We start from the raw sequence: 26,345 nt of genomic DNA, 5'->3' as shown, positions 1-26,345 counted from the left end.
AAGATTATGAGAGGCATTGATGGAGTGGGCAGAGAGCATCTGTTTCCTCGGGTTGAAATACCTAATACCAGGGGGCATCCATTGAAACAGCAGGTTCAAGGAGGGATATGAGGGGTAAGCTTTTTACCCAGTCATGAATGTCTACAATATACTGCCTAGTGTGGTGGCAGAGGCAAATACATTAGAGGCTTTTAATGAACTTTTGGAAAGGCTCATGGATGTAAGGGAGATGGAGGGATAGGGACATGGTGCAGGTAGGAGAGATTAGTGTTTGAGTGCTTTTGGTGTGCTTTTCTAGCTGGTTCAGCACACAGTCAACATGTGACAATAATAAACCAATTCCAATTTCTCTCTATTACATCCAACGCTCACGATCAGGATTATGCAATGAAACCCCATGGACATTCCTTCATCATTACTCAGCTCTACTCTCTGATCAGATGGAAAAGAGATTACAGAAGATTGAAGGTAGGAGCAAGAGTTGGAGATAAGAAAGGTACATCGTGTAGACTCACAGTAACTCCAGTCTGTGCATCAGAAGAGTGTGTGGGATAGGAGAAGGACTAAATTGAGAATATCTTTATCTTTGACTGATTCAGCCCTGCCAGCTGGCCTCAGTTACGGCCAGCACTGCTTCTTCCAAAGGGATTAAGATTTACGGCAATTTCTGTTCCTGATCGCCTATCACGTGGCATGCAATCTGTTCAGACGATCCCATGGTTGAATAGCTGGCACTCTGAAAGACATCAGAAATGAGTTCAAGGCTTGCAGCAGTACTAACAGTGTGCTGATGCATTCGAACATATAGATATTTGGTGAGTGATAAAATAAAATTGTGAGACAGTGTTAAATTTCTAAGCAGATGAAATTCCTGTGACCCATGCTGGACTCATGCATGTAAAAGTCATTGCAAAATTAATGCCCTTCCAGGTTTGTTCATTCTTTGCAATCTCTGGGCCTATTTTCTGGGAGTATCTAACTTAGCCTCCAATGTTTCTACTTCCGTGCAAGGCCAGATCTGTGGACTGTGGCCGTGGATCTAGGGATAAAATAATTACCACAAAGTCTGAAAAGAAATTACATAGACACTCTTTACTTAGAAGCGTTTGAAGGTGTAGCAACCAATAATAAAGAGTAGTTGAGGCAAGCAGCATAAATACATCCAAAGGAAAGCTGGAGAAGCATTTGAAGGAGAAAGGACTAGAACAATATGTTGAAGCAGATAAAGTTTAAGTATGGATGAAAGTGAGTTTAGACTGTGGTAAGAATTACTGGTTTCTATGCTATAAATAGCTTATAATCCCTCCATGGGAAAAAAAATGAGAGGCAAACAGGTGTAGAATACAGATTTATAATAGATAATGTAAAGGAACTAACCATACACAAAGAATATTTAAAGACATGTTATCATATGATAAATTATAGTGACATTTAAAAAACATCAAATCAAGTAGTGATTTGTATAATGGCAAACCTATTTAAATTTCAGCATTTTTGAGTTTTGAAAAGGACATAGTGGGTGATGAAAGCACAAGATGAGTACTGAAGCAGATCCATTTCCCTCACGCCATTCGATTTTCCTGGTGATTGATTTCAAATGGCAGTTTCGTGCTCTCATATTTCACTCAAATAGTTTCTCCATACTGACTTCCTTGATGCTTAATATATTATAATACATGCCTAGATACACAAAAATCCATGGTAATTTTCAATATTTTCAGATGCACTCAAGGTGAAAATGAAAATTGACAATCAAACAGTGGCTGAGTTCCACACAAGTTAAGTGGTAAATTTGAAATCAAATATGTAGCCATATCTTAATTACAAAAATCAGCCCACTTGTTTGTTTTGACTGAAAAAATGCCCTACATATAAAGGAAGTTCTTAGTGCAAGAAGTAAACTATCGACAATATAATGGATGACTCCCAATCAGAACCACCACTTAAAAAGAACAGATTTAATTTTAAATTCCTTGGGATTTAAATCAAACATTTAGAAAACTACTCTGTGCTTTGGTAGAATTTGAAAACCTAGTCTTATGTATCCTTCAGTTATAAATTGGTATTTGAATACTTGAAAATTACTTTAAAACTAATTAAATGTTTATGAAGATGAAATTTTGCTATAAACTTTGTTTCTACATGTCGTTAAGTGGTACAACAAAATTATGTATTTAGCAACTAAGTTTGATTTCTATAGGCTTTTGATACATTTTAAATTATTCTGATTATTTGTGGGCATTATAAATGTTCGGTCACAATTGCAAAGGGGAAGTCTGTCATGGACAAGTGTGGTTATCACAGAATACAATCTGTAAGCTGTACTTAAAGAAAGCTTCTTATTTTCATAACAGTTTTTAATTGTAGCTACACCTCATTCACTATTCAGCATGAACTATGATGAAAAGATTTCAGCAGATGCTTCAGAAACGCTGTGACTTTTGACCAGCTGCATAGATTAACTCCCCGAGAAATGTAGAAACAATTCCTTATGCTTGGGCCCCACACGTAACAAGATTAGTTTATTTAAGTCCTTCAAATAATCTTCAAAATGCTGGACTAGACACATTTTATGTCCAGTACAGCTTAAAAAATTACACATTTGTAGTATTTTAAATACTAATTGAGTTTTTTTTGAGAGGCAACTAACAAAAATAATGAAGGCAAGATGACAACCAATGTCCATGTGGATTTTGGCAAGGGTTTTAACAAAGTCCCTATATGATAGGCTGATTGAGGAGTTTAACACTTATGGGATCCCAGGTGAGCTGGCAGACTGGATTCAAAATTAAGTTTGTAATAGAAATCAGAGGATGCAGTGGGAAGATGATTATCTAATTGGGAGACTGTGACCACCGGTGAAATGTAGGGATCAGTGCTAGGACTCTTATTAACTAGGAAATGATAGGAGGAGGAACGATTAGTAAGTGTGCAGATGGCAGGGAAATTAGTGCTGTTACGGAGAGCAAGGAAAGTTGTCTCAAGTGATAACAGGTACAGATCGGATGAAAAATTGGGTGGAGCATTAGCAGATAAAATTTAATCCTAACAAGAATATTTTGGGAAGTCAGATTTGAGTAGGACCTAAACAGTAATTGGCAGGGCACTATGGAATGTTGATGAACAGAGGGACTTGGGTGTTAAAGTTCATTATTCATTAAAACTGGAAACACAGTAGATAGAGTGGTGAAGAGGCACACGAAGCCAAGCATGTCATATGTTAGAGCAAAAATATAAAACATTGGAACATTGCAAAACACAGATTAGACCATGCTTGGAGCATAGGAAGAACATGAAGAACTAGACAGAGTGCAGAGTATACTCACTGGGATATTACAAGGACTGGGGACTTTAACTATAGGGAGAGATTGCGCAGGCTGGGTTTATTTTCTCTGGAGCAAAGAAAGTTGAGGGGTAACCTGATGGATGTATATAAAATTATAAAAGAGATTGATAGGGTAGGTAGTCAGAACCTTTTTCCAGTAGTAGTGGTATCGAATGCAAGGGGGCATAGTTTTAAGGTGGGATGAAAAAGTTTCAAAGGGGATTTGAGGGAAAAGTTTTTTTTACACTGAGCGTGATTGATGACTGGAACTTGTGGCAGAATCAGATACACTCACTATACAGTGCCTATAAAAAGTATTCACTCCCCCCCCTTGGAAGTTTCCATGTTTTATTGTTTTACAACATTGAATCACAGAGGATTTAATTTGCCTTTTTGACACTGATCAACAGAAAAAGACTCGTGTCAAAGTGAAAACACATTTCTACAAATTGGTCTAAATTTATTATAATTATTCAATGCAAAATAATTGATTGCATAATTACTCACCCCCCTTCAATTCACTATTTAGCAGATGCACCTTTGGCAGCAATTACAGCCTTGAGTTTCTACCAGCTTTGCAAATCTGGTTACTGTAATTATTCCCCCATTCTTCTTTACAAAACTGCTCAAGTTCTGTCAGATTGCATGGTGATCATGAGTGAACAGCCCTTTTCAAGTCCAGCCACAAATTCTCAACTGGATTGAGGTCTGGACTTGACCACTCCAGAGCATTAACTTTGTTGTTTTTCTTGCAGACTGTATCAAGTCTTCCTCCAGGGTTTCCCTGTATTTTGCTACATTCATTTTACTCTCTACCTTCACAAACCTTCCAGGGCCTGCTGCAGTGAAGCACCCGCAGAGCATGATGCAGCCACCACCATGCTTCACGGGAGGGATGGTGTGATTTTGATGATGTACAGTGTTTGGCTTATGCCAAACAAAGTGTTTAGACTGATGGCCAAAAAGCTCTGTTTTGGTTTCATCAGACCATAGAACCTACTTCCAGCTGACTCCGGAGTTGTCCACATTCCTTCTGGCAAACTCCAGTTGAGATTTCATGTGAGTATTTTTCAACAGTGGCTTTCTATTTTCCACTTTTCCACCCAGGCAACAGCTGTTGTACGTGCAGTCTCTCCCATCTCAGCCACTGAAGCTTATAACTCCTCCAGAGTTGTCATAGGTCTCTTGGAGGCCTCCTCACTAGTTATCAAAAAATGGCAAGAATATGACACAGATTTACAGCTGTGTCATATTCTTGCCATTTATTAATGATTGACTTGACTGTACTCCAAGGGATAGTCAGTGACTTAGAAATTTTCTTTTATCTATCTCCTGGCTTGTGCTTTTCAGAAACCTTTTCAATAACAGAATTGCTTGGAGTGTTCTTTTGTCTTCATGGTGTAGTTTTTGGCAGGAGTTGGACCTTCCAGATACAGGTGTATTTTTACTACAATCAATTGAAACACCTTGGCTCCACACAGATGATCTTCATTTAACTAATTATGTGACTTCTAAAACTAATTGGGTTCAGCAATGATGATTTGGTGTGTCATATTAACGGGGGTGAATACTTATGCAGTTAATTATTTTGAGTTTTATATTTATAATTAGATCACTTTGTAGAGGGAATCTTTTTTCTGTCGATCAGTGTCAAAAAAGTCAAATTAAATCCACTATGATTCAATATTGTAAAAAACACTAAAACATAAAAACTTCCAAGGGGGCATGAATACTTTTTATAGGCACTGTATATAATGGAGGTTTAGACAGGCACTTGTATAGATAGGCAAGATCAGGAGGTATATGGACCTATAGGCAAATGGGTAGCATAGATGGGCCAAATGAATGACATTCAAAGGTTCAAAATATTCAAAGTACTTATCAAAGTATGTATAAATTGTACAATCTTGAGATTTACAGGCAGCCACAAGGCAAGAAACCCGAAAGAACTAAATTTATAAAAAAGAAAGACCAACACCCAATACAGAGAGAAAGTGAAAAAAATGCAAATCATGCAAACGATAATAGCAAGCAACAGCATTACAAACTAAATTGCGTCCATAGTTTGAATTCCCTGAGCAACTGGAGTAGGCCCAAAGCCTCAGTTTCTGTTTATCATATTAGTGGGGTAAATTGCCGTGAAGCTCACAGACATGAAGCACAGCAGTCTCACAGCCTCAGTGCAGCGGAGGGAGGAGTGAGCATCAGGGGAGAGTGAGCAAAATTGGCCCGACCTTCTCCTTCGGTCCCGACATCTTGCCTTTCCAGGCTATCTAGGCCAGCATTTAAATTGTCCAAACTCCAGATCGTGCATTGCATTAGGACCTGGGCCCTGCTGCAGCGACACGCTCCAGATCTAGACCTCGCTGCACAGTGAGACATCCTGGCCTAGATGTCACTACCCAGAGTGAAGCTGTTCTCGACCTCTTCAAGTTGGCTCAGCACTTAGAACAATTCAACCTCACACCTGGCTTAGGTAGACAGACACCAAAACTCTTCCGCTTCAACCCCTCCCTGAATAGCTCACTCCAGCTCCATCTCCACCTGTGAGCCCATCTCAAACATATTACACTTTGCAACGCACCAGCACAGCTCATCCCTCCAGTCAGCTTTGCCCCCACTCACCTCTTCATTGTTTGTGGTGATAGTTTACCTCATTAAAAAGTGTTATTAGTGATGTTTTTAGTCATATTTCTTGCTTTTTGAACTACCAGTAAGTTGTCACTCGCTGTCAGTAGTGCCATCTTAAACTGGGAGACGCGGATGTGATGGACCAGAAAGGTCTGCTGCAGTGCTGAACAATTATTCTGCTGCAATTATTGAATTTAACTGACAAATGGGAACAAAGATTACATTGTTTTCTTTAGCCCATGACTATGTTGCCTTTTGTTAGATTCCAGAATTTTTATTCCAGAGTTTCCACATTTTTGTAGCGGTCTTTGAAATAAACTGTCCCAGGATATTTGTAAAAGGTTGTTTAGTAACTTTATCGCACACCGTATGCATCAACAATAAGCCACGTTTTTGTGTCTTTATTTATTTGGCAACAACAGCACGGCACAGGCCCAATGAACCATGCCGCCCAGCAACCCACCTGTTAAACTCTAGCCTACTTTACAATGACAATTTACAACGACCAATTAACCTACTAACTTGTACGTCTTTGCACTGTGGAGGGAAACCGGAACACCCGGAGGAGACCCAAGCGGTCATGGGGTGAGCATGCAAACTTCTTATAGACAGTGCTGAAATTAAACTGACGCCCCCAAACTGTAATAGCATTGCACTAACTCTGTGGCTGAGATTACTGTTTAACATGTTTTTTTTTTTTGTTTTCAGGGTTTCCAAATCTGTGATTTTTAAAGAATATATTATTTGTTGTGAATGTTTACTGATGTGAAGATTAATACTAAGTCAGTGAAGCTGATGTATGATAAACACTCTTTTGTGACAATAAATTATTTTTTTGTTAAAGGCATGATAAGATTCTGATTCTTTCATTGTACATTTCCATTATGTGTTACCTAATATTGAGCCAACATTCATTCAGCACAGCTGCAATAACAGTGCCATCTGCCATCATTCTGGGTACAGGATTCTAGTGGCGATGATGCAAGATTACATACTTTAGTAGTGAATGAGTTAATGTTATTCTTTGTACTTCATGGTACTTGGAGCTTAGAAACCAATTTGTATGATACAATCAATAAAACTCAGTAAAATCAGGCAGGTTAACATATAATTATGCTTTGAAGCTGAAAAGGCTTCTCATATAACAAAATGCAGCAACTCACATTCTTAAAGGAGCAGTTTATTGACATCACTCATCTCTGTTTGGCCCGACTCCCATTTTGAATAAAGCTCTGAAGTTGTCATGCTTGCAACGTTCCGCTGAAAGACCTGTGAGATCTCCATCAAGGAACTATGAGGTAAGCAGTGCTTTGTGTAAAACTTGCCATTGGAAGTTGTCAAGCCTGTGTAAACGTGTTTTGTCATTTTTCTAGAATGCACTTCCTCGCTACAATTATTTTGTCATCTCTCACTTAGTAATTTCAAAGCCAATTGCTTTGGGTCTTTTCTCCCCTAACACTCTGGAGGGGAGCAGTTACATTCTGAATTCACCCATCCAATCTCCCCACTCACAGGATTAAGTTTGTTAAGTACTTTTGAGAGAATTATATTTGGGTTTGACAAAATTTTTTTATGAAATTTACATCTAATGCAAAAAAAAGCTGTTTTTATATACAACATATCTAAAGAAAAGTTACATCCTTAATAAATTACATTAAAATGTGTTGCACATTGGACTGATTTCTTTTGGTCAGCAACTGAGTGATGAAATTCCATATAATGTTAAGAGAGAGAAAGAGAGAGAGAGAATTGGGTTTATTATTATCGGTTATTCCTTTATCAATGAGATTTGCATTTATTCTATGCGTGCTACTCTTGTAAAATAGTATTTGTTGAAAACATTTTTTTTAATCTTTATTATTTGAATGACCTCCTTGTAGTCCAAGATGTGTAATTTCTAAATGCAAGAGATTGTGCATATGCTGGAACTTGTGAATAGTCCTAATGAAGACCTTTGGTCCAAAACATTGACTGTTTAATCTCCTCTGTAGATGTTATCTGACTAGTTGAATTCCTCCAGCATTTTGAGTACAAGTATGTTAGTATGTTGAGTATGTTAGTAGCCGAGAATAAAATAATACCACTGATGACATTTTTACACCTTTTGTATATAGCTGATTTATTCAGCGCTTTCTAGACGTTTACTTGATACACACAAAGATTCATCGCTGCTAGGGTGCGTTCATCAAACTAGTACTGCTGCAAATAGATCAATTGGCAAAGTAGAGTAACGACTAGTTACTGGACTGGCAAATCAGAGCCCTTGAACATTGACCCAACAACATGAGTTTGAAGCTTATGGCAGCTGGAAAATTTAAATTTAAGTGTTTGAATAAATCTAATTTAAAAAAAAACTCTTGTATCTACAATCTTCATCTCAAAATTACTGGTCTATCCTAAACACACATCTAGTTCATCGCTATCCTTCTTGGAAGGAGATTGCTTTCTTTACCATTTTGGCCTAAATAAAGCAGACCCTGGATAATTCTGAAATGCCTCGCCAGTGCAGAATCAATTAGTGATGATTATTAAATTTCAGCATTGTCAGTAATGTGTGCATCATGCAAATGGATAAAAGGTAATTAAAACACAGGTTCTAGGAAGTTTTGAATGCCTTTATTTACATTTTAGAACACTCTCAATGTTACATATGCAGACCAGTGTCTAAGACTGACTATAAGGGTAAAGGTTAGATGCCAGACCAGGAGAATACAAGAGGGGTATTCATCTCAATTTAAAATTATATATATATATATATATATATCTTCATAATAGTCAGGATAATGATATTGTTTAACTAAGTTGGCTGCAACATCTTGAACTTAAATGTGGATTTTCATTTTGTGACCAATTTGGGACGTTGGAGTTATAAAAGTTGTAATAGAGCACTGGTTTGTTTCTAACTCAGTTATCATTTTGTCTTAATCCTTGGCAGGTGTCCTTGATTCAGTGCAACTTTCACCTTTCAGGACCCCACATTCAATTTCTGGAAGGATTACTTTTAATGAGATTATGTCTTGTGATCGTCAGATACATATGGAGTTCAGTGGCATAGCAGTCCACATCACTGTCATTCAGCAATGCTGATTCACAGATTGTGAAGTCTCATGTTGAATTTGTGTTATTGGTTGCATATTTAGTCCTGCAACAAATTTGTTTCTGAGGATATGACACAAGACTACTTGCAGTCCAAAAATGGCAGATTGTAATAATTGAAGTTTAATTTTTTCAAAGACATCACGACTGTTCCTGTCCACACAGTCAAATGTTACTCTAATTCACGTACCGAAACTTCGATGGGCAAACTATGTCTCTGGGTGATGCCGTGTAATTGATTTATTTGTCAGCCCTGTTTTCACATCCATATCACCATCTGCAAAGTAAAATGGAGAAAGTTGAAATTGTTTTCCTTTTTGCTGTAGGAAATGAGACTAATCCTGCACATTTGTAAAAGGTCAGGAACTCTTCCATCATTAGTGAATAAAAACCTTTCACATATTGCAAATGTGGTAGGTGGCGCTGTTTTATTTACATATAAACATTATTAACAGTTCCTGATCTGACCTACTAAGTGTTACACCACATAGTAATTTTGAAGGGTCTCAGCTTTCGTTTGTGATGGATTCAAGATATTTGTTTTTAGTCTAAGTTACTGAACCTTTTAAAGAAATAGTAAACCACTTATTCAGGCCAGAGCTCTGCAACATGATACGATTTGAAGGCAGAATGTTTTATAATGAACAAGCTACAAAATACAGACAGCTACGCTTAAGTAAGCAGCTTAAAGAAATAATGTGTTTAATACGTAACTGTTTTGCATAGCCTATAATGATACTTTCTGGAGTAATTTTTACTCGGTGTCTGGGAACGTGCCACAATCATAAATTAATACCTATAATTCCCCACAATTTATTTTATATAATTTATTTAGAGATACAGTGCAGAATAGGACCTCCCAGCCCTTCAAGCTGTACTTTAACCTAATCATGGGACGATTTTTACTGACCAGTTAACCTACCAAGTAACCCACACAAAATGCTGGAGGAACTCAGCAGGCCAGCCAGCATCTATGGAAAAAAAGTACAGTTGACGTTTTGGGCTGAAACCCTTTGGCAGGACCTACCCTGTACATCTTTGGGAGGAAGCTTCAGGACCCAGAGAAAACCCGTACATTCCACAGGGACGACATACAGAGACTCATTACAGAGGACACTAGGACTGACCTCCAAAGTTCGATATCCTGAGCAGTAATAGCATCATGCTAACCATGTCACCCAAGACAGAGATAATACAAAATGTTAATTGGACTTACAACAGTAACTGGCATAAGATCAGACAATGAGTTCAGGAGACATGTCTCTCATGGCAATAAGTTTACTCACTGATTTGTGCAATAAAAGCAGCCTGCATTTGCATGCTTGCCAGCTATATTTTCAGAAAGATTTGCATCATTTCTTTTCTTAAGATTTCCAGACCCAGAAGGCGCCTTCACTGTAAATCACCTGTTCATGTCTGAAAGTTCAATAAATTCTGCATGGTCACAATTTGAGATTCAGATGGAACAAAGTGCTGTAAGGCCAAATACTGCTTTGTGTCAGTGGTGACTGGCTTCGTGACTGTGGACTCTCTTTTGTGAGTTTCAGTTCTGAATGTTATTTGCTTACTTTTATTTTTGCATGATTTGTTTTTTTTTCCCCTGCACATTGGTTGTTTGACAGTCTATTTTTTTTTAATGTGTCCCATTGGGTTTCTTTGTCTTGTGGCTGCTTTTAAGGAGCTGAACCCCAAGGTTGAGTATAGCATACATACTTTGATGATGAATGTGCTTTGAACTTTGATGAGAGAAAATGTCCAGATTAAATTGAAAATTCCACATGGATTTGTTTTGAACTTTATAAGGTGCAAGAAATGAAAGTAACTGAATAAAAATGTAATATTTTGCACGACAATTTATGGGAAATGATTAAAGAGATGAATTCCTGCACAAGTGCTTGGAATATATGGACAATATAACACTTCCTTAAAGTGTTACAAACACCTTTAATAGATGCAAATTTTAGAAAAACTGTTGTTTGTATTAATATATTGCTTAAAGCCGGGGATTGTCATGATCCAAGGCAGTGTGTGCTTGAAGTCTCAGTTCCTCTCTCATAACCAGGGGATGCAGCAAGCAGTGTGACGTCAGGCCAGAGCAGATCCAATGTTTTTCTTTTCGATTGTTTTCCATAATGTCACAAGTAATAATACCAGATAACCTAAACAAATGTTTGCAAAAGTTTTAAAAGTTGTGTGAGAGACATAGGGTTTGATCCAATTCCACGGTCATACTTCAGCTTGAGCGTTTAATTTTGTTGCAACACAGATGTTATTACAGAAAATGAGTCAGAACTAATGTCTGAAGATAATTATTTTCTACCACCCACCAAGATACCACCAGAAAACATTACTTGAGCCCAATCCCTTCCATACCATCCTGATCATTCGAACTTTAGATCTGTGAATTTCCCTGATCTCTCTCTCTCTCTGGACTGTGAAATCAACATTATCATCATTCTGGACATAACTTTCTTTGAAGGGCAGTGTCCTGGTAAACCTGGAGTGTTTTATCTGTCTAGATTAATGACTTGGTAAACTAAAACAATTAATCTGTTGATGACCATCAGTTACAGAGCCTTTACACATATGAACCACACACAAAATACTGGAGGAGTTTAGCAGGCCAGGCAGCATCTATGGAAAATGAATAAACAGTTGACATTTCTGCCTGAGACCCTTCTTCAGGACTGAAAAGGAAGGATAAGGATATCAGAATAAAAAGCTTTGGTGGGGGGTAGTGAAAGGAGGATAGCTAGAAGGTGAAGCTAGGTCAGTTGCAAAGGTGAAGGGCTGGAGAAGAAGGTATCTAATAGGAGAGGAGAGTGGACCATAGGAGAAAGGGTGAGGCCATCGCCAGGTAGAGACGCATCATCTTATATTGCATCTAGGTAGTCTCCTACCTGATAGCATGAATATCAATTTCTCCTTCTGGTTAATAAAAATCTTTCCCCCTCCCCTCTTCTTCTATTCTCCACTCTGGCCTCTTACACATTTTCACCTGCCTATCCCCCTGGGTCCCCTCCTTCCCTTTCTCTTGTGGTCCATGGTTTGCCTTTCCAACCCACCTGGCTTTGCCTTATCGCTTTCTAGCAGTCCTCATTCCTCTTTCCCCATCTTTATATTCTGGCATCTTCCCCCTCCCTTTTCAGTCGTGAGGAAGGGTCTGAGCCTGAAACATTAATCTCTGTAGTTGATGCCTGACCTGCTGAGTTCCTCCAGCATTTTATGTGTGTTGTTTTGGATTTCCAACAACTGCAGACTTCCTCGTGTTTATCTGGTTGGCCACTGTGACCAGATCTAAATGAAGGAACATATCACCTATGTTTTTTGGAGGGCATTAAAAAAAACATGTGATAGAAATGAAACAATCCAAACCACCTTCAGCTGATTGGGACACGATCCACAGGGAGTAGGGTGGCCCTCATCTGTGGCGTCATTGTGCCTGCAATCATTACTTTGCTGTGCAATGGAAGTCTTCTCCTTGCTTGATTATCCTTCTATCTTTCCCTCTCTACTTTGTACTTTCTCCTGGCCTCGCCTTTATTAACTTACGCCATTACCACTTGACCTTGCGCCTTTTTCCATGTGCCAGTTAATCTCACCCATATTCCATCCAATCAAGCATTGCCCTTTCCAATCCGGAACCAAATCCCCAAGGCTCTTTACTTCTGTTTGGTTCTCTGATTGCTTAAACACACTCAATATCTAACTTTTTCCAGTTCTGATATAAAAAGACCATTGATCTGGGTTGTTGACTCTGTTTATCTGCCCACATAACTTGCAACTATTATGCTTATTCCAAGTTGAGACTATCCGAGTACCTTGCTGAACAAGAGCATCTACTGAGGTAGATATTTTAGGTGCTTCATTATTGATTTTTGCAGGTACTATTCTACTCCTGGTTTTATCCCTGGAAGTAAAGATTTATTTTGGATTCATAATGCTGCATAGACATTAGGCAAACTTAATCTGAGAACACTTTTTTTTCCCTGTAGAAAAGAAACAGCTCTTCAGCTCTTGAATAATCACAGACAATCAAAGTTGATATCTATCCCTCACAAAGTGTTTCAATGTCTTATCTACCCCTCATTGAATGTGTTCTATGTGGCTCTAAGTTTCTCTAAGTGCTCTCTTCAATGTCTCAAAACTCATTGGTTTTAACTACACTTTGTTATTCTTCGGACACATTCTTATCATAGTTTCCGTTTGTCATGTTTGAAATATTTTTTAATTTTGAAAATACCATGGGGGTGAAAGCTGTTGAATGATAGATTATATGAAAATCCCAGTGTGATATAACAGGGAAAAGGTTCACATTAAAAACTGGCAAAGACTACTTTAATCTTTCTTTTTTTCTTTCAGCATTAGATCAATGAACATTTTCTACCTGGCGAACAGGAATCTATCCATTTCCCTTTGAATTCTCAGTTGTGCAAAGTGACAAGTTGGTTTGATCAGGAACACACAGTGTAAATAAGTTGTTCCCTTGCAAGCTGTTTTAGAATTGCAAGGTTTAAAGCAGTTAACCTGACTTGGTACCCCTTAGTGTAAGATCTTGCACTGTTTGCTATTGACTTTGTATGGACTTGTATCCCATGTGTCAAACCTGATTTAAAAGCTGCCTGGATAAGGTACCCTGAGTCCCATTAAACAATCTAAAATTATCCGCAGTTGATTTAAATGTTCAGAGGGTGTGGACAATCTCATACCTGTTTTTTTATGATTTAAAGTTTGATCGCCTGTTGTGGAATTAGTTCCCTGCAGTCCGTTCAGTGGATGTGTTTAATCTTTTTCTACATTGTGGAGAATTTTTAGGTCTTATACTCGTTTCATTACTTATTCTTTACAAGTTTTTGAATTACTTGCTTTAACTTTTGGAGAAGTATTCCTAGAAATTTTAGTGCAGTTAGTGATGGCCTTGAACACAAATGAAAGGGTTTCCTAAATGGAAAATATGCTGTCTGGGGTGTATGGGGTATGAAGTATAAAGGTAAGGAAGCTTTTATACAACTTTACAGGTTAAGTTAGCTGATTACGTTACACAAGGAGTACTGCATCTAGCTTTGGTCTCCATACTTAAGATAGGATGTTCTTGCTTTGGAAGTTGTGCAGATAGGTTCACAAGGCTGATTTATGAGATGAAGGTATTAATATTTGAGCGGTTTGGGCCGCCTGTCAATGGAGTTTACAAAAATCAGAGATGACCATATTGAAACATATAAAACTCTTGTCAGGAATTGCGAGGCTGGAAGCCAAGAGGATTTTTCCCTGGTTAGGGTACCTCGAACCAAGAAACATAATTTCAGAATAAGGGGTTGACAATTTGATATGGACAGAGGGACGGTGTAATGGAAATATCGGAGTTGGGAGGGAGATTGATTAAATAATTCTGGGTGGGTAGCAGAAACATTAGGAGTTGAAGAAGTTAATGGCTAAGGATTAAGACTGGAATTGGAGGCATGAACTCCTGAGGATTAAGACTTTTTGGGATTTGGTTATGGTGGGTGTCTCAAGGTATTAGTGAAATTGGGATTGGGGCTCGTTCAATGCAATAGGTGGTCGTTGTCTGAGAAATCTGAAGTAAGTAAGACACCTGCTTAGAAAGGTCTTAATCTTGTAAAAGTTTGTAAAACCTAAGAATGCCCACGTTCCTCTGTAGTATTACTTTGGAAACTGAATCAAACTCTATACGGTACACCAGCTTTGGATATTGCATCAGGTTTGCAATGATGAATCCTTGCAGGACACATTTGCTGTGTGACGCTAGGCATCCAAAAAATGGGTACTGGTGTGTGTCCATCAATTTTCATTCTCATACCATTGCAAAAAAAAAATTGAATAATGTGATTGAATTTACAACAATATTTCTTCACTGATGATGTTAAAGCATAGTCTTATTAATAGTTACTATTGTATAACTCTAACATCCTTCGAGTTTTACTTGATTGGATCAGTCATATTGTATAGGTAATCCTCTCTCCGCAAACTAGGCTCGATAGCTTACTCCGCTAACAGCCATGTGACTCAGTGGTGAGAAGGCCACCTTTCATAAACAATATATGTCTACCATCGGTATGATTTGGGGTTGAACCAAATAGGAAGGTTGGGATGTTCCGATTAATGGAACCTCGATTTGAGTGAATGCTGTGTAAATACTGCCCATACAGAATTACCAGTTGCCAAGAAATGACAAATCCTACACCAGCATAAGATTATAAAGAAATACTAGAGAGTACCCCTGTGGCTGTACCCCTTGACAATAAGTACTCCTATTTGAGTACTGTTGGGGTGGACAGCCTACCTGGGGGAAGTGGCAGTGGTCATGCCTCTGGCACAGTTTCCGGCCTTGTGGCTCAGAAGCATAGGGAAAGGAAGAGGAAGGCAGTAGTGATAGGGGGCTCTATGGTTAGGGGGTCAGACAGGCAACTCTGTGGACGCAGGAAAGAAACTCAAATGGTAGTTTGCCTCCCAGGTGCCAGAGTCCAGGATGTTTCAGATCGTGTTCAAGATATCCTGCAGTGGGAGGGAGAACAGCCAGAGGTCGTGATTCATATTGGTACCAATGACATAGGTAGGAAAAAGGAAGAGGTCCTGAAAAAAGACTACAGGGAGTTGGGAAGGAAGCTGAGAAGCAGGACTGCAAAGGTAGTAATCTTGGGATTACTGCCTGTGCCACGCGACATTGAGTATAGGAATAGAATGAGGTAGAGAATAAATGTGTGGCTGAGGGATTGGAGCAGGGGGCAGGGATTCAGATTTCTGGATCATTGGGACCTCTTTTGGGGCAGGTTTGACCTGTACAAAAAGGATGGGTTGCACTTGAATCCCAGGGGGACCAATATCCTCGTGGGGAGGTTTGCTAAGACTACTGGGGAGAGTTTAAACTGGAATTGTTGGGGGTGGGAACTGAACTGAAGAGACTGGGGAAAAGGCGGTTATCTCACAAATAGAGAAAGCTTGGCGACAGTGTGAGGGAGGATAGGCAGGTGATAGAGAAGGGATGGTTTGAGATGTGTCTATTTTAACGCAAGGAGTATTGTGATCAAAGCAGTTGAGTTTAGAGCGTAGATCAGTACTTGGAGCTATAATATGGTGGCCATTATAGAGACTTGGATGACTCAGGGACAGGAATGGTTACTTCAAGTGCTGGGCTTTTGATGTTTTAGAAAGGACAGGGAGGGAGGCAAAAGAGGTGGGAGTGTGGCACTGTTGATCAGAGATAGTGTCATGGCTGCAGAAAAAGTGGACACCATGGAGGGATTGTCTACGGAGTCTCTGTGGGTGGAGGTTAGGAACAGGAAGGGGTCAATAACCTCACTGGGTGTTTTTATAGGCCCCCCAATAGTAATGGGGATATCAAGGTGCAGATAGGGAAACAGATCCTTGAAAGGCATAATAATAACTGAGTTGTCGTGATGGGAGATTTTAATTTCTCAAATATCGATTGGCATTTCCCTGGAGCAAGAGGTTTAGATGGGGTGGAGTTTGTTAGGTGTGTGCAGGAAGGTTCCATGACACAATATGTAGATAAGCCTACAAGAGGAGAGATTGTACTTGATCTGGTATTGGGAAATGAATCTGGTCAGATGTCAGGTCTCTCAGTGGGAGAGCATTTTGGAGATAGTGATCACAATTCTCTCTCTTTTACCATAGCATTGGAGAGGGATAGGAACAGACAAGTTAGGAAAGTGTTTAATTGGAGTAAGGGGAATTATGAGGCTATCAGGCAGTAAATTCGAAGCTTAAATTGGGAACAGATGTTCTCAGGGAAAAGTACAGAAGAAATGTTCAGGGGATATTTGTGTAGAGTTCTGCAAAGGTACATTCCAATGAGACAGGGAAGTTATGGTAGGTTACAGGAACTGAGGTGTACAAAGGCTGTAATAAATCTAGTCATGAAGAAAAGAAAAGCTTACAAAAGGTTCAGAGAGCTAGGCAATGTTAGAGATCTAGAAGATTATAAGGCTAACAGGAAGGAGCTTAAAAAGGAAATTAGGAGAGCCAGAAGGGGCCATGAGAAGGCCTTGGCGGCAGAATTAATGAAAACCCCAGGGCATTCTACAAGTATGTGAAGAGCAAGGGGATAAGACATGGAAGACTAGGACCTATCAAGTGTGACAGTGGGAAAATGTGTATGGAACCAGAGGAAATAGCAGAGGTACTTAATGAATCCTTTACTTCAGTATTCACTATGGAAAAGGATCTTGGTGATTGTAGTGATGACTTTCAGCAGACTGAAAAGCTTGAGCATGTAGATATTAAGAAAGAGGATGTGCTGGAGCTTTTGGAAAGCATCAAGTTGGATAAGTTGCTGGGACTGGATGAGATGTACCCCAGGCTACTGTGGAAGGCGAGGGAGGAGATTGCTGAGCCTCTGGCGATGATCAATGAGGACGGGAGAGATTCTGGAGGATTGGAGGGTTGTGGATCAAGAAAGGCAGTACTTCAGTGGTTGGTAAGTTGGTGGAGAAGGTCCCGAGAGTCAGGATTTATGAACATTTGGAGAGGTATAATATGATTAGGAATAGTCAGCATGGCTTTGCTAAGGGCAGGTCATGCCTTACGAGCCTGATTAAATTTGTTGAGGATGTGACTAAACACATCGATGAAGGAAGAGCAGTAGATGTAATGTAGATAGATTTCAGCAAGGCATTTGATAAGGTATCCCATGCAAGGCTTATTGAGAAAGTAAGGAGGCATGGGATCAAAGGGGACATTGCTTTATGAATCCAGAACTGGCTTGCCCACAGAAGGCAAAGAGTGGTTGTAGCTGGGTCATACTCTGTATTCTGTATGGAGGTCGGTGACCAGTGTTGTGCCTCAGGATCTGTTCTGGGACCCTTACTCTTGTGATTTTTACAAATGACATGGATGAGGAAGTGGAGGGATGGGTTAGTAAGTTTGCTGATGATACGAAGGTTGGAGGTGTTGTGGTTAGTGTGGAGGGCTGTCAGAGGTTACAGTGAGACATTGATAAGATGTAAAACTGGGCTGAGAAGTGGCTGATGGAGTTCAACCAAGATAAGTGTGAAGTGGTTCATTTTAGTAGGTCAAATATGGTGGCAGAATATAATATTTATTGTAAGGCTCTTGGCAGTGTGGAGGATCAGAGGGATCTTGGGGTCCAAGTCCTTAGAACGCTCAAAGCAGCTGCGCAGGTTGACTCTGTGGTTAGAAGGCGTATGGCGTATTGGCTTTCATCAATCATGGAATTGAATTTAGGAGCCGAGAGGTAATGTTGAAGCTGTATAGGACCCTGGTCAGACCCCACTTGGAGTACTGTTCTCAGTTCTGGTCGCCTCATTAGAGGATGAATGTGGAAGCCATAGAAAGGGTGCAGAGGAGATTGGGGAGCATGCCTTATGAAAACACAAGGTTGAGTGAACTCAGCCTTTTCTCCTTGAAGCAATGGAGGATGAGAGGTGACCTGATAGAGGTGTATAAGATGATGAGAGGCATTGATCGTGTGGATAGTCAGAGGCTTTTTCCCAGGGCTGAAATGGTTGTCACAAGAGGACACAGTTTTAAGGTGCTGGGGAGTAGGTACAGAGGAGATTTCAGGGGTAAGTTTATTATGCAGAGAGTAGAGAGTGCGTGGAATGTTCTGCCAGCAACGGTGGTGGAGGCAGATACGATAGGGTCTTTTAAGAGACTTTTGGATAGTTAGATGGAGTTTAGAAAAATAGAGGCCTATGGGTAAGCCTAGTAATTTCTAAGGTAGGAACATGTTCAGCTCAGCTTTGTGGGCCAAAGGGCCTGTATTGTGCTGTAGGTTTTCTATGTTTCTATTTCTATGTGTCTTTACCAACTTCAGCTTTATCAAGTGGTTATTAAGAGAAAATAAAGAAAGAAAAAAAATAAAAGGTCCCATTACAGTTAGACCAGTCTAAATGTACGCATGTCCATTGGAGCTCATCTCTCCCAAAAGATGGGTATAACCATTACTCACAGCACTGAATTTTCATCACCAATCACTGGTAGAACTTCCCATCCTGGACTCCTTTGTCTCGTGAAGCACTCCTTGCAATAGTGTTTTCCTGTCAGGTCAAATCCTATGGTTGTCTTACTGATTTCTCTTCTCCATATCTATCACATGAGCCCCACCACTATCTATCACAAATCTCCCTCCTCCCAGAGTCTTCTCCCAATTCCACCATCCTGACTGGCTGACACAACATTCCTAAGTTGATCAACATATCTCCTTATCTTTAGCGAAAGCCAAAACATTCTACCAGCAGGACACTCCAATTTTACAGAGAAGAACTAAAATAAAATACCTCATAGCGTAACGGTACAAAATCTTAACCAGGACATTACATATAAATTGTCTTATAAATAAAATACATAATGTTGTAGCATAGAATGACCCATTTGTTCCGTTACACCAGCATCAACATTTTGAAGGAACTGTCCAATTAGTTTCATCCCTCTACCCTTTCTCCTTTGTCTGGAATTTTTTTCAGATATTTATTCAACTTCATCTTGTTAATTTTTTTATTATTGAAGTTGGGCTAGCCATTGCCAGCATCTGTCAGTTAATTAGAAGCTACAGCTTGAGAATAAGTCACCTCCGTCGTCTCTGGTTCTTTGATCAATAATGCTCTGATTGCTGAACTTTCTGTTACTGGAAACAGCAGTTTCCCATTTTTTTCATAACCCTTTGTAATTATGTCCACCTATTAAACCTTTTACTTTAGAGAGAACAATTTCTTTGGTTTCTTCACATACAAGTGATACAAGTATTCTGAAATTACATTTGTGTTCAGCTTCAAGCAGTCCATTAAAAACAAAAAAAAAATTAAAGGGAGCAATACATACAATAAAAGATTATTGTCTAGTGTTATCAACCATTTCTGTGTGAAGGAAGATCCCCTTCAAAACTCCTGTTTCTCACCTTAAGCTTATGGCCTCTTGTTTTTGATACACCTACTGTTTTTTCGTGAGTTGATTCAAGCTATGTAAAGCACCAAGGCTCTCAGTTTACAAGAGAAGACATTTCTATTGAAGCTTCTTCTCCCTTCTCAGCTTTTCATGACATTGTCACTTTAGTTTGCCCTGTGATTGATCAGAATTAATTACAGCTCTAGAGGCTTGGCATCAGGAACAAACTCCAGAGAGAGTGTGAAAGTGAGTAAGATCTGTAACAAGATACCATACTATTGTATGCACCTGTTCATTTACTATTACTGACTGCAATGTCATCACTCAAAGAAAGGTTATATTATTAAAAAGAGCATAGCCTATAAAACTGAAAGATTGATTTGGGTTGATGCTGACAGCTCTTAACGAATAAAGAAAGAAATTGGTAGCGAGTCAAGAAACCCTCCTAGAAGAATCATTTGGTATGTGGTCAATAAGTATTTCTTTATTGGAAAGCATATAATCAATTCATGCAATTTTCCACAAGAGGTCAGTTTCTCAATGTCATCTACATTTATTATTGTTATGGAACATCTAGAAATATCAATAATTAACCTACATTTTGGTGTTGAGAAATTAACATATTACCAATTGTAAGAGCATGATGCATCAGCCTAGAAATTCTAGTGCAACCTCAGTGCTGGAATGGTGTAGAAATAGTGGGCTAGTAACTGGTTTGGCCATTATCCCATGGTGTCACCTTTCAGACAAGTCAGGCATTATGTAATTGCCTCTTCAAAGGTGTACTCTCTGCTTCTCCTCTGCTGACTGGCCTGTGGCATAGAATGGTTGGCCCAAGAATCCAGCATTTCGCACAGTGGAGTACAGGAAGTGTACTCAGCCAGGAAGTGGATATTGTTGAAGCGGGTTTGACAGGAATTCTGGCCAGCAATAACTGGAATCCTGAATGTTGATGATGTAGACGGATGAAAAAACAATAGTCCATCGAACAAATGTGCGATTGTAGAGAATGTTGGCAGGGGGAAGGCAGTGGCTGCACAGGGGGAGTAACTTTACAGACCTGGTCGTAGTCTGGTACTAGGTTGGTAGTGGTAGAGGAACAATGGTGAACATTGATAGCCTTCCTGGCAGATGAGTAGGAAAACAGCAGAAACTAGTAAATGTTTGTAAATCTTGGAAGTCTCCTCCTCAGAAGGATATGGTTGTTCAGTCTTTTAGGGTGTTCAAGGGTTCTATGTAGACCAAGGAAATCAGTAGATATACCTATCAATGCCAGTGGATTTGTGGCATCTTATTGAATGGAAGAGCATTCTTGAGAGGCCATCTGTCAACTGTAACTTGTATTTCTCAGGTCTTTATGTTAAATTTTATGAGACTGGAAGCAAATTTAATACACTTTCCTATGAGACTTTTGCCTCAGATTCTATATTTCTCACTGATCACTCTATTAGGCTGATTCCGTCTGCAACTTTCTATGGTTATTTATCACAGACTTAGTTTTTGACTCTAACCACAGATCAGGTATTGTCATCACTACCTTTATCTCAAACCACCTGAAACTGCAACACACACCCATTTACCACCTTCACTTGTCTCTTCTAAAGCTCTGCTAGCTGACTTTCCTATTTCCAGAGGTTCTAGCGTATTAAAACCTCTGCTTACATGCATCAGATCCCACAATAAGTGACATTCACTCATGACCCCTGTGCATATTGTTTTAACCATCTCTGGTTAAACTGATACTTCCTCAGGTTTAATTCCCTTTGTCCTTACCACATTTTAATTCTGACCATCTCTAGCTTTAGAATTTTTCAGGAATTCTGAATTCATCCAGTTACAATCTTGTATGAAATTCATGACATTCACCCTTAATAAGTTATCATGCCTTTCATCTGTAGCTCTCAATATTGAGTTCCAGTCCTAAAATCTCTTTGCCTTTCTTTAAGATGCTCATTAAGTTCCATCTTTTTTTGAGCCAATATTTTAATTGCTTCTTGTTTATCTCGAGGAAAGCTTCAGTGAAGCACCTTGCAAACACCATCTTCATTGGAAGTGCCTCTTTGAAGTATGTTCTGAGGATGTCGTTGGTCTGATTGTCAAAGTCCATGGGTTACCTTATTAATAAACTAAGACCTCTTTGGCCTAGAGATCTCAGTTTAATAGTAATGAGTTAGAGAACTGAAAGTAAAGACAAAATAAAGAAGAGTATACAGAAATTCAACAAAGAGTATTTCAGGCACTGGTTATTATGGTTTAAAAATGCATATCTCCTTATAGTATATAGATATGTCAAAGTTGTTTTTTAAAAAGGTGCAAATGCAACCAAAATGCCCCTGCATTATTTGAAGAAAAGCAGAACCTGGCAATAAATGACTGCTGTGATTGTTTTAATTTATTACATATCATTACAGGGTGTTCACAAAAAAAAAGGTAACTGATGTGAATTATACAACGATTTAGTACAAGGAGACCAATAGAGCCCAGTGGAATATAATAAGCAATTTGAACATACAAGGAAAAGGAAACATTTTTTGTCCGGACAGATTTGTGTTGCAGATTAAAAGAATTAGATCTAGCGCATAATTCATGTTTGGTTTTGATCGTCTAATGCAGGATAGATTCATTCCATCTGTGTGGGAAGGTGGTAAAATGTTACTTGCCATATAAGGTACAGTTATACAATTGTCAAAGGTAGTTTTGACTGATAACCTCTCAACTACATTCCTAAACTACTTCTGGTATAAAAATGTATGCCCTAGAAATCATTCTGCACCATATTAATGCATGCTATGCAATACAACTTCAATTGAAAAATAATAGTAGTTGAAAACTGGAGTTCTGCCAAAACTTCTGCAGTTGTTCTTCCAGGTCCTGTGTGCATCTGATGTACTACTGCATGGAGGAGCCTGGAAATGAGCAGTGTGGGAATCCTTTGCTTTTGGATCTGTGCTGTGCAGATGTTGCAGATTTTCATGCTTTTGGAAGCCTGTGCAGCAAGAGCTCAACTGTGTGATCAAGCTCCAGGAATTCACCTGGGATATGTCCTCTTAAAGGACAATAATAATCTCTTGCAATAATACTCAAGCCCTTTTGAATTTTCTAAACAAAACATTAATTATATTGCTTTACATCAGCAAATTAAAGTGTCTTTTCTGGCACCATACAGTCTCATTGGTGGGAATAACTGTTTTCTCATTTCTTTCCTGAATGGCTAGCTCTGATATGAAGATTAAACTTCCATGCCTTAAACACTTCCATCAATGGAAATACTTATCTTTAAAACCCTATCAGTTACTCTCTTCCAAACCACAATTGGATTACACTTGAACTTTTTATATGCCCATGAATACTAGTTTAGTCAAACCAAGCAGTTGGCCATTTTGTTTCCAACTGTAGTCTGAGACCAGGTGTGTCTTTGTGCAAGTGATACAAGCACTATTTTTCGTTCAATGATTTTGAACCTTTCTCCTTCAGTGACCTTGCCAGAAATGCAGGCCTGTGCTACATGAACTACTAACCCACATGACAGCACCAAATGCATGCACCTACACGTAAACGTGCGTGCGCGCACACACACACACATCTGTACAAATCTTTTCGAGGTAGTTGCATTGAATCTTTCCCAAGTCTCAAATCCATCCTATTGTATTCCTGCCTGACTCAATCTGAAACATATATATACATTTTGATGGATAAGATATGGCCTGGATTATGCTTCTATTAGATCAATATTAAGAGACAGTAGCTTAGTGTGACCTGGACATGCCAGTAAATGAACTGTAATAGTTCCCATGCTTTGTGAATTTTACTGTTTGCTGCTAGGTTTGACTGCCAAGATGAGTTTATCTACGGTATTGAGCAGTTGCTGAAGAACGCATGGAAATAATAATAGTAATAACTTTATTTATAGGGCACTGTTCATATAATTCAAAGTGCTTTACTATGGGATAAAAGTATAAATATGAAAATAAAGTTTAAAAAAATTTAAAAATAAAAATAAACATAGAAATAAAAGCCAAAAAGATGTTAGTTAAAAACAAGGTTATAAAAATAGGTTTTGAGCTTGTGTTTAGAAGCATCACCTGAATCTGCTTCCCATATAATTTTAGGTATTGAATTCCACGGTTTAGGAATGTGGCCAAAAGAAGCTGATCTGCCACAATTACTATTTGAGGGAATTTGTTCAAAGTTAAGAGATTGGCAGAAGAAGACTTGAGAGCTTGAGCAGGATTATAAAAGGAAAATGATTCTGTGATGTGCTATAGTCCCAAACTATTAAGAGCTTTAGAAACAAGTAAAGGAACTTAAAGATAATTTGTGAAAGATACAGGAAGCTTCTGCAGAAGAGCACTTAAGGAAATGTTTTGCATCTGGTGATCACAATGCCATTAGTTTCAAAGTAAATATACAGGAAGTAAAGTCTGGTCTGGGGGTTGAGATTCTATATTGGGGACAGGCCAATTTTGATGGTATCAGAAAGGATCTGGCAAGTGTGGATTGGGGCATGCGGGTTTCTGGCAAAGGGATACTTGGAAAGTGGGAGGCCTTCAAAAGTGAAATTTTGAGAGTACTAAGCTTGTATGTGCCTGTAAGAATAAAAGGTAAAAATAACAGGTGTAAGCAACCTTGGTTTTCAAGAGATATTAAGGCCCTTGGTAAGAAAAAGGAAGAGCATAGCAGGTACAGGCAGGCAAGAACAAATCAGGTGCGTATGGAGTATAAGAAATGCAAGGGAACACTTAAGAAGGAAATCAGGAGGGCTAAAAGAAGGCGTGAGGTTGCCTTAGCAGACAAGGCGAAGGAGAATCCTAAGGGCTTCTACAGATATGTAAGGAGCAAAAGGATTGCAAAGGACAGAAATGGTCCTCTGGAAGATCCAAATGGTAATCCATGCATGGAGCCAAAAGAGATGGGGAAGATCTTAAATAAATTCTTTTCATCTGTATTTACTCAGGAGCTGGACACCGTGTCTATAGAAATGAGGCAAAGCAGCCTCAACTTCATGAACCCTGTACAGATTACAGAGGAGGAGATGTTTGGTGTCCTGAGGCAAATTAGGATGGATGAATGACCAGGGCCTGACAAGGTCTTCCCTCGGACCCTATGGGAGGCAAGTGCAGAAATTGCTGGGGCCCTACAGAGGTATTTAAATCATCCTTAGTAACATGCGATGCAGCAGAGGAATGGATGATAGCCAGTGTTATTCTGCTATTTAAGAAAGGTTCTAAATTAAATCAGGAAATTGTAGGCTGATGTTCCTGACATCAGTAGTGCGAAAGTTATTGGAAGACGTTCTAAGGGACTGTATATTTAAGTGCTTGGATAGACATAGACTGATTAAGGATAGTCACCATGGCTTTGTGTGTGGTAAGTCATGTCTTACCAATCTCATAGAGTTTTTCGAGGAATTTACCAGAAATGTGGATGAAGGCAAGGCAGTGGGTGTCCTCAAAAAATCCAATCAGCCTCATAAGGCATGACCTGCCTTTGACAAAGCCATGCTGACTATTCCTAATCATATTATACCTCTCCAGATGTTCATAAATCCTGCCTCTCAGGATCTTCTCCATCAGCTTACCAACCACTGAAGAAAGACTCATTGGCCTATAATTTCCTGGGCTATCCCTACTCGCTATCTTGAATAAAAATATTCAGTTGCTCAACATTCAAGATGAGGTAGTAAATTGGATTAGACATTGGCTTTGTGGGAGAAGCCAGAGAGTGTTAGCAGATGGATGTTTCTCTGACTGGAAGCCTGTGACTACTAGAGTGCCGTAGGGATCGGTGCTGGGTCCATTGTTGTTTGTCATCTATATCAATGATCTGCATGATAATATGATTAACTGGATCAGCAAATTTGCGGGCGACACCAAGATTGGGGGTATAGTGGACTGCGAGGAAGTCTATCTTGGCTTGCAGTGGGATCTGGACTAGCTGGAAAAATGTTCTGAAATGGCAGATGCAATTTAATGTGGACACGTGTGAGGTGTTGCACTTTGGTAAGACTAACCAGGGTAGGTCTTCCACAGTGAATGGTAGGGCACTGAGTAGTGCAGTAGATCAAAGAGATCTGGGAATACAGGTCCATAATTAATTGAAAGTGGTGTCACAGGTAGATAAAGAAAGCTTTTGGAACATTGGCTTTCATAAATCGAAGTACTGAGTACAGGAGATAGGATGTTATGCTGAAGTTGTATAAGACATTGGAGAGACCTAATTTAGAGTATTGTGTGCAGCTTTGGTCACCTACCTACAGGAAAGATGTAAATAATGTTGGAAGATAATAGAGAAAATTTACAAGGATGTTGCCAGGTCTGGAGGACCTGAGTTATATGGAAAGATTGAATAGGTTAGGACTTAATTCCTTGGAATGTAGAAGATTGAGAGGAGGTTTGATAGAGGTATACAAAAT

General features: G+C 39.2%; 1 long non-coding RNA gene across 1 annotated transcript in view; it reads right to left on the bottom strand.

Annotated features, from left to right (window-relative positions):
- Nucleotides 1–8,594: 8,594 nt before the first annotated feature.
- Nucleotides 8,595–26,345, bottom strand: part of LOC132378113 (uncharacterized) — a 57,860-nt gene continuing 40,109 nt past the window's right edge. The window contains exon 3 of the long non-coding RNA XR_009506890.1: nucleotides 8,595–9,329. This is a non-coding gene — a long non-coding RNA (uncharacterized LOC132378113). The remainder of the gene's footprint in view (nucleotides 9,330–26,345) is intronic.

This window comes from Hypanus sabinus, chromosome 19 (genome assembly GCF_030144855.1).
Source record: "Hypanus sabinus isolate sHypSab1 chromosome 19, sHypSab1.hap1, whole genome shotgun sequence".
Taxonomy (NCBI): Eukaryota; Metazoa; Chordata; class Chondrichthyes; order Myliobatiformes; family Dasyatidae; genus Hypanus; species Hypanus sabinus.
The sequence above is the reverse complement of the archived record's forward strand: the minus strand, read 5'-3'. Positions and strand labels throughout refer to the sequence as shown.